The 9,607-nt window shown below is 36.6% G+C and overlaps 1 pseudogene; it reads left to right on the top strand.

Annotated features, from left to right (window-relative positions):
- Positions 1-389: 389 nt before the first annotated feature.
- On the top strand, positions 390-557 carry LOC147829992 (U2 spliceosomal RNA; annotated as a pseudogene).
- Positions 558-9,607: the final 9,050 nt, after the last annotated feature.

Raw genomic sequence — 9,607 nt, 5'->3', positions numbered from 1 at the left:
CACTGAGCATCTTTTTGCACTAAAGGGCCCTATGTTACCCACTACGCATGAGACAACAAATGCCTGAACTCAAATGTTCCCTGAGAACCATGAAACTCTTGTCTGCATCCAAGTCATCCTCAATGCTTGTCTTTAGTGAAGTCAGAGTAAGAGCTCACCAGCATCTACTCCTGGTACCCAGCAAAACTGACCTTCACACTCTTCCGGTGCACAAGGTTGTGGTCATGGCTGCTTCTCCCAGAGGTCTGAGTGTCAGAGCTAACTTTGGATAGATCTTTAGAAATATTTTCTCAGATTGATGTCATCCAACCTGAAATAAATTAAAAATATTTTAGTGGTCACATACTATGAATTCTGAAATCTTATCTCCAATGCTGAGGCTCAGTATTATCACTTCTTGGCCTTTTGGCTAAGATCAAGTGTAATATCTGAGGCTCAGTATACAGATAATGTCCTGGAAAATGACTAACAGCTCCCAAGTTTTCTACCTTGAAAGTAGAAAAGTGAGGGCATAGCTTTCTTCTATCATGTGATACAGAAGATAAAAGTGTCAATTTCCTGATCTTACAAAACAAGGAATTTGAAGATACAGGGGAAGTGACTATAATATGAAGTAAATATTTATGTACATCAATTTAAGTTCACAGTGCATATATGAAAAAATTTACCACTGGACTGTTATTAAAAACTGGAAGTTCAAAGTACTTAAAAAGAAGAAAAATTGCCATGTAAATATTAATGGCAACTTTTCAACCAAAGAAATAAATTTCTATGGTAGCATTTCAGAAAATGTGGACTCTATGTGGTAAAAATATTGTCTACATAAAAAATTATCCAGTTGCTCCTTTTAAGATAGCTCTTGATTTTTATGCCTAGGATGAATACAAGTCTGAATTACTAGGAAGTTTATTGAATAGAGTTTTGAACTTTTAAAGTTTTGAGCCTTTCCTTAAGTACAAATCTATAATACAAATAATGCAAATTTATAGTTAGTATATAAGAAAATCTTGGTTTTAGTTGCTAATTATTCCTCCATCTGTATTTTCTATATATGGCTTATTAAGACAAGATATTTTTGCAGGTAATCATAAAACAAAACTCATTAACATAAAAATTAACCAGCTCTGGGAGAAAATGCAGCAGAAATGTGTCTTGAAATGGATGGTATATTATTCAAATGTCACACCACTAGTACACCAGCAATTGAGATAGAAGTAAAATTCATTTCTAAGTTAGGAAATAGAGTCACAGAGCACAAAAAATGTCTCAATGATGTGGCCATTGTACTGTATGGAGTCTAGGTACAGTGGTGAAAATTGTCTATGGTGGACGGGTGGGTGTACTCATGGTGCTCATGCACTGGAGTCTTAATTATAAGTATGACAGTAGTCAGAGCCTTGTTCCACAGTTGATACCACCACAAGCAATTCATAATGGTAATCCAGATGATCATACCAAGGCTTCTATGCACAGTGGTACAGACTGAGTTGAAGTACAAACTGCTGCTTTTCATCCTCGTTTATCCACATAATGGCCTTAAACTTCATTGTTTTAAACCCTGATGACCTCCATAAGTTCTGTTTGTCTTTTTTTTTCTACTTTGATTTTTCTAACTTCCTATAAAAAAAAATTATAACTAGGATAAATTGAAAAGCAGAAAGCCTCAGCATCACTAGCTTTTCTAGATGAGCATGAACTATTTTGTGATCAGTATAAATGAAAAGTAGTGCATTGTCAACATATTTTATGTTCTCCAATAGTAAATGCCCATGCTTATCAGCTTCTTTTGAAGCCATAACGAATCAATATTTTAAAGCACTATTAAAGTTAAGTTCATATCATCACTTATTCTTAGACTGAGATTGCTAAAAATCTCTGAACCAAATTATAGATGCAATTAACAGTTTTCCTGGATTTAATATTTGCTCAGTGAAATTAGATAATAAAGACATAACAAATCATTCAGTTTCCTACTAATTTTCTAGAAAAAAAATTTTAATTAAACTATAAAGAAGTGGCCGCAAGAAACAAAATTGGAATTTTAGTCATAAGTATTATAAAAATCAGTGGCTAAAAGAGAGCTTTTGATAATTACTACAGTAAAATAAAATAATCAGAAATAGAAGTAACTTGCCCTAAATGATGCCAGTTCTGAAGACTTCTGACTTAAGTTTTGATTCAAAATATAGGGAACACAGAAACCATATTAACCAGAGCCAGTATAGCAGAGAGCCTTTATGAACTTCCAGCTGTGATCATTCTGTGACTCTTCACTGACTACAATAATAGTAGCTAATGGGAATGAGGGGAAGGCTCTTTTTGGTCAGACATTTCTCTAAATTTTCCCCACCAAAATAGGTGAGGTATTAAAATTTTCAATCACCTAACCAAGATCATGCAATTTGCAAGAAGTAAGGTTAGTATTTAACCCAGGCCATCTATCAAGCAAGCCTGATTTCTAAACTACTCCAGTCTTCCTTGAGCCAAACGGAAGTGCTGCCCAACAACTACTGAACTCTTGATATGAGTAATTTGTTTTCTTTCTTTACCTGTGAAAAATAGAAACACAGTGTTTACCACTAGGAAAATTATGGAATTCTTGTGTCAGTCAAAAGCTCTTTTTATGTGAAAAATGATTATATTTTACAAACATATAAGCATGCATTGGAAATTTGTCTCTTATTAGAAGTAAATTTATTTTTCTCTTCATTTGTGTTTTGTAAATTGGCTTCTTTCCCTCTATCCTGTTCTTTGTCAATTTCTTTTGTGAGCACACACAGACACAATGAAAAAAAATTGTTGTACCCAATTTAATTGTACTATCCTTATTATTGAAACTTATAGCCAATATAATGCATCTCTTTAGCTGAGTGAAAGATAATGAAATATTTAGGATATTGTGATTCTTTTAAGGACTGGTATATTTTAGATTTAATGTATTTAAGACATTAATTTTATAATTGTATATCTTACTTTAAAGATAATTTTATTTAAGTTATACACATTGAGAAAGACTAGATTAATAGAAGAGATCACAATCAAAATATTACACTGATGAAGTGTTCCAAAGATTTTTCTCTTATAGCCAATGATCAGCATTTATTAATATCTATGATATGCCAAGTATAATCCTAGAATTAGAGATTCAAAGACTAATAAATATTTGAAATATAATGCAGGTTAGACAGAATAGTTTTAGAACATAGTGCAAGAATTTATTAGCAAAAATAAATAAATAAATAAAAAGAAAAGAATTTATTAGCATAAGGCAAAATCTGAAACTTGTATAGAAGTGGAAAGATTTAATTTGGCTCATGTAGAAAATATTGGAGCTTGTTAGATGAGAAAGCAGGGGATAAAAAATAATAATGTTGAAAAAGGAAACAATGTAACCAAAGGGATAAGTCAAGAACAGTAGGTTATGTGTTAAAAGTCCAGGAGACATAAAATAATGTGAAGACAGTCTCAGAAATAACAAATTATTCCAAAAGAGGTTAGCAATACAGATTAGGCAGTATAAATTGTAGTTAGTTTTTTAAAAAAATAGTTGTTTAAGAGACAAACATGGTGCAGACTGAGTATTCCTTATTCAAAATGTCTGGGACCAAAAATGTTTGGATTTCAGATGTTTTCAGATTTTGGAATATTTCCATTTATATATTAATATATCTTGGGAAGGAGACCAATGCCTAAACACAAAATTTATTTGTTGCCTATACACCTTACACACATAGCCTGAGAGTAATTGTAGGCAATATTTTTAGTGTGCCTGCATTCTGACTATCATGTGAGCTCAGATGGAATTTTCCACTTTTGGCATCATATCAGGTTGGCAAAAGTTTTGGATTTTGGAATGTTTTGAACTTAGGATATTTGGGTTCTGGATGCTCAGGCTGTATCATCAATACTGATGGACCTACAGATTGTCAGTTTAAGGTGCACAATGAGGAAACTTTCTGACAAGATTATTATATTCACAAAGATCACCATTCCTCTTTAGACAGTAACAATTGAAACGTGGAGGATAAATGTATTTTCGTGATGGAGTCAGCAACCTGCAAGAAATGTCAAGGTGACATTTATTAAAACAGGTGGTCCTGAATTTTGTCATTGTAGTTGTTGTTCATCTCAGGGGACAAAGTGCTACTTCTCCCTAGCTGTGAGATGTGAGTTACACACCAATGCTAAGGGCAACAGGGTAAGGTGTAAGATTTGTTTCTGTAAGACCGCTGGGCACTGCTGTATTATTAATACAATGAGTAACCAGTGAGCAGCCTGGAGGGGTCTACTGAGAGTGAATTATGAAAAGCCCCAGTCCAGGTTGGACCCCCTAGATGCCTTACAATTTTCTCTGTTTGGAATCAGTACAACTCACAGGTACTTTGAAATAATGGGTTTGCCGTCAGAGTCCTACCTCCTATCTGACAGCGGATGACAGTGAGTTACTTTCTCACTTTAGGGAGACCATGTCCGGATGGCTGAAGAGACCATGTGGGAAAATGAGTGTGACTCCTTGAACCCTGACCCATGCCTCCCAGGATGGTTGCAGGATGAGAAGAGCAGCGGTCATAATGCGCTGTTTCTGGGGAAACAGCCAAATGAACAGCAGAGGAGTCTATTACATTTCAGTTTTAAAGTGAGAACATACTTCCCATGAAGCAAAGGATTAAATTACACATGACTTCTGCATTAAAGCAGGCTTTTCTTTCTACTCTCAAATGGAACCTTTACATAAAAATTAAGAGAGCCAGATGTATGAGAATATGTTCTATTTATTGCAATAAATAAATAAATAAAGCTTTGCTAATTGGTATTTTTTTTCTCAAGTGCTTTACTAGTGTAATGTTCTTCATTCTTCCTACCTGCAAGCCTCAGGCCAACTACCCTTACTGTAGATTAGTTCCTGATCCACAGGAAGCAAATGCAGGTTTTGGGTTAAAGCAAGTCCTTGCCTCCATTATTAAGATCCCTCTCTGTTAATCCTAACTCCTTGTTCTCTCCTGCTGCTTTGGCTCCTCTTTTCTTTATCCCTAGAAGCTCTTCGGGTTTCTGTTTGCCTGGAGACTTGACAAAGCAGTTTTCTTTCCTTGCAGGATGTTCCTGCACTTGCCTGATTTTCGAACTTCTGCCTAACCTGAACCTTCCTAGATGTACTTTGTTATCAGCTTGTCTGAATCCTGATTATTTCCTACTCTGACCTCCATACTTCATGCACCAAAATGTGTTTTTCTTTTCCAGACAATGTTTCTGACCTCTTCCCTTTCCTGGCTGGGCTCTAACGCAGATCCTTTGACCTAATTAAGTGACAAATGGAACCACATACTGGAGCACGCATGAATGCTTAGGGCGACCGTCTTGAAAGAGACAGAGACAAGCACAAACCACTTGAGATAAGAGGGAAAAATAAATGTTATTATTACTCTTTGGATTTACTTGTATTATTCAGCGACTTTTTCCGTTTTACTTTTTCATGTTTCCTGTTAGGCTTGATACCCAAAGCTGCTAGTTCTCCCTTCTGGATTCCCGAAGGGCTCTGGTGGCATATTCACCACCTCCACAGGAACGCAATAATTAGGTAATTCCCAACTCCCTTTCATTAGAAACTCATCTGTTATTCTGTCTCGAGTCTTTCTGCCTCTGAAGGAATGTCTTCAAATTTCTCCTCTCTATGTGCACGGTGGCCCCTTTAACTGATCTCTACATGACTGATTCCCACTGAACTACAGACATTAAGGAAAAAAAAGAGTAGCAGAGCAGAGAGAGGAAAAATTCTCACAGTCAGCAAAGATCCATCTGAATATTACATTTTTGCCTTGAGCCTGCAAAGGAAAGTGGACAAAATTCCCCATTAATTAATTTCACAATTACCTGTATTTTCTCCAAAATGGCCAAACATCAGTGTTTTCTTCTTTCCCAACTTTAATGTATTTTTTTAAATTCAATACAACAGGACTCTTTTTAAGTACTTTTGTACTTCGTCGTTTCTGCAGAGGTCTTCAAGTTCACATTTTAGTTTCGCTTTAATTAGCTGATATAATTAAGAGGCCTAAATAAATCAGATGAAATCTGCACTCTATACATTTGGCTGAAAAGAGGATTTCATTAGTTTTCCAGATTTAGACCCTGTTAAAGCGTAGGAAAAGAAAAACTCCTTTTAAATGTAAGGCAAGTAATTGGCTGTCGTCTCTAGAAAGAAAGCTTTGAAGCCACTCAGTGCTCAGTCTCCTCCCTGTGGAGGAGCTCAGTTCGCCTCCTACTGCTAAGAATCTAGCCTCCAGGATCTGACTTTCTGGGTTTGAATAAGAGCTCTTCCTCTGATCCTGTGACCCTGAGCAAATCGCTTCACTTTTCTGTGCTTCAGTTTCCTCCTCTATACAATAAGCTCCTGGTGTGGCTGCATGGAATGGGGAAGGGGGGTGTACTTACAGGAAGGTCTACCATGTGCTAAGGTTTTGATAACTATCAGCTAACAGTCAACCTCTCTTTGACTAATGTGCTAGGAAAAGGCAGAAATGTATACTTGCCCTCATGAAAACAGGGGCTCTGTTCTTCTGCTGTCATAACTGAATTTTCACCCCACTAGATGGCATGAACTGATGAGCTCCTGATAGTTTATCTATTTATGGGCTGAATCACGTCCCTCAGATTTGTATGTTGCAGTCCCAGTTGCTTCAGTGCCTACTTGTACTGTGATCTTATTTGGAAACAATTTTTTTTCCTAGACCTCATCAAGTTAAAATTAATTCTTTAAAGGGCCCTTAATCAAAAATGACTGATGTTCTCATACAAAAAGTAAAGATTAGAAACAGAAACACACAGGGAGAACTCCTTTTGAACATCAAAGTAAAGATCAGGGTGAAGGAAGCTTCACTAAGCCAAACCCCCAGAAGTTAGGAGAAGGGCAAAAGACTCCTTACCCAGAAGGAACCAACCTCATCAATACCCTGGTCCTGTACTTCTGGAGTTTGTAGCTGTCAGACAATACTTTTCTGTTTTGAAGCTACCAGTCTGTGGCCGTCTCTTAGGGCACCCCTGATTTCCCTATTTCCCCGAGTGCTCATTTTTTCAGCTCTTCTCCAGCTACACTGAGATATTAACTGGAGAGTGCAGCCTGAATAGCAGAATGTAGGTTTTCCATCAAATAACACAGGGTGTCATGGACCATGGAAGACGTCCAGGTTAGGCTCCAGATTAAGTATGTGATCAATATTTCTGAAAATCCACTAGATGCCAGACTATTTCCATGGCGTTTAATGATACCTCATTTATATTCATTGAAATGAATCTGTTTGGCTTACATTTGCAAGGTATGCGGTTCTAACAATAGAAGAATGTGTATCAATCTCTAGAGGGTACACTTTATATGGAGCAGTTTTATAATCAATTTGAAAATAGGGCTTAGAGCATGAGAAACGTGATAATATTCCTGTTTGCTGGAGCAAGGAGATGTAAGAACCAGTGCTTGGCCAGGGAAAGGGACATTATTTGCCATTGTCCAGTATAGAATTTGTAAGCATAGATGAATTTGCTTTGTACGCAAAACAAAACAAAGGTTAGAATAATTTTTCCAATGTTTACAGTAGATTTTCCAAAATGATAATTGACAAATTCATCTGGTTTTTAATTTATTTTTGTTTTTGTTTGTGCTTTGTATTTAGTGAGTTAGATTCCGTACCACCAACACACAACTTCCCCCTTTGGGCTCTAAAAACCATAATTGCTAATTGGGAACATAGGGAAAGAATCAATTTAAACTAACTGGGTCATAAACCACATACAGGTTTTTAAACCAAGGGAGCAACAGTTTCAAATTGCACTCCAAGGAGATGACTAAATCACAGGTACATTAAAGTTGTGCAAATGGTTTTAAGAAATATTCAGATTTAGTACAGTTATTACCGCACCAAGTATTCATTTGCTACTCTTATGCTGATCCACCTACTGATATCTGCTAATAACAGACAAGGGACAATGAGCATTAATAGCTTGATCCGAAGGTCAATTTGTTTCAATTAAAAGTATTATTTGCCCAAGGAGTGCTTTTATTTTAAGACTCTGGTTGGAGTCTAGAGGTACAGTTTTTCTTGTTTGCATGGCAACCATTAAAAGTATATAAAATGCAGGTCTCCAGAGCCCTGAAGTAGATGAACTTTTGCAGTTTTATTAACCAGAACTCCTCAGAAATTTCCTAAATGGTCTGTCTTTGCTTTGGAGCAATGGTTGTACCTTCCATCACCTGAAGAAATTTAAGAATAGCAGAACCAGGCACTGACAGAGAATAATTAGAGCAGGATCTTTCAGAGGCGTGTTATGAGCGTCCACAGCCAGAGCAGCAGTCTGAGATGCAGTGCTGTGGGGTACGCGGGACCAGCGGGCCACCACGGGACAGCACGCCTGGCTTGCCTGGTCGCACCGGACAAAGAGAAACCATCTTGGGTCGTGTATAAAGTACACAATGGGATGTTTGCACTTAAGTAACACAATTTCTCCTGTAATATTTATTTATTATTCAGGTATGTTCATCCTGCGGGCCCTAGGTTGGACTTGCCTGCTGACCCTCGAAACCTGAGCATGGCACACAGGCTGCAGAATTGTAATATCTCGAACACGGACAAGGACAGACTCCCGGGTCCCACTCCAGGCCCACAAAACCAGCATCTGCTCTGGAGCAAAGTCCCCAGGTGACTTCCATGCATATTTAAGCTTGTGAGGCACAGCGCCAGACAAGAGGATCCTGTGGCAACTGTATCTGACATCTTCAAGGGAGTAATTAAGATGTCCCGAAACAGAGATTTACCTCAGGGTTTATTATTTTTTCCATATTTATACTTCACTGTGTTAGTTACCTTGATAGAAATGCTGAAATTTAAAGGATATTTTCAGGTATCATAAAGGTCATATACTCGCTAATATGAAAATACATTGTCAGTTTACAAGAGCTTTGACCTAAACTGAAAGTAGATTTGACATTAACTCATCTCCAGGGTCTCTGTCAGAAAAAAAGAGGTAACTTTTACCCCGTTGGTTATTCCTAAGACACCCAAGCTTTGTTCTTTAAACATGGATTTTCTTCTCATCATCCCAAACTAATACGTTACTTGTAGTTTATGTATCTGGGGCATGTTCGCATCTATGTGTATACAGTCACAAACACATTTAAATACAAGACAAAATCAAGGTAACTGACTGACTTATTGATCACTAAATAGCACTTGGCTATGTGAAAGACTAAAAAAGGTGCGTTTCATGGTGGTTTCATTCAGTTTTAGTGTTAAAAAATGCTGGAGGAATAAAATATATTTGGATTACGTTACTAGAAAAATGATCATCTGATCAATAAATTACGTGTTGTTTCAAAGAGCAATAACACAAAGGACAAAGAATTTATTTTTAATAAAGAGCATCAAAGTTGTAATTACAAGTTCCATGACAACTGTAAATGATTTCTACTGCATTGTGATTAGTCTGAGTTGAGATAATATAATACTTTTAGGAGGCCGTGTTACAGTAATTAATAAATTCTGAGAAAGTAACTAATTGTTTTGATTAGTAAATAGAATTATTATTTGCTGATTATTTCTTCAGAGCACTTAAATTCTCATATAAT

Source organism: Heterocephalus glaber, unplaced genomic scaffold (genome assembly GCF_053883595.1).
Source record: "Heterocephalus glaber isolate CG9 unplaced genomic scaffold, H.glaber_assembly_v1.0 deba00000347, whole genome shotgun sequence".
NCBI classification, from domain to species: Eukaryota; Metazoa; Chordata; class Mammalia; order Rodentia; family Bathyergidae; genus Heterocephalus; species Heterocephalus glaber.
The sequence above is the reverse complement of the archived record's forward strand: the minus strand, read 5'-3'. Positions and strand labels throughout refer to the sequence as shown.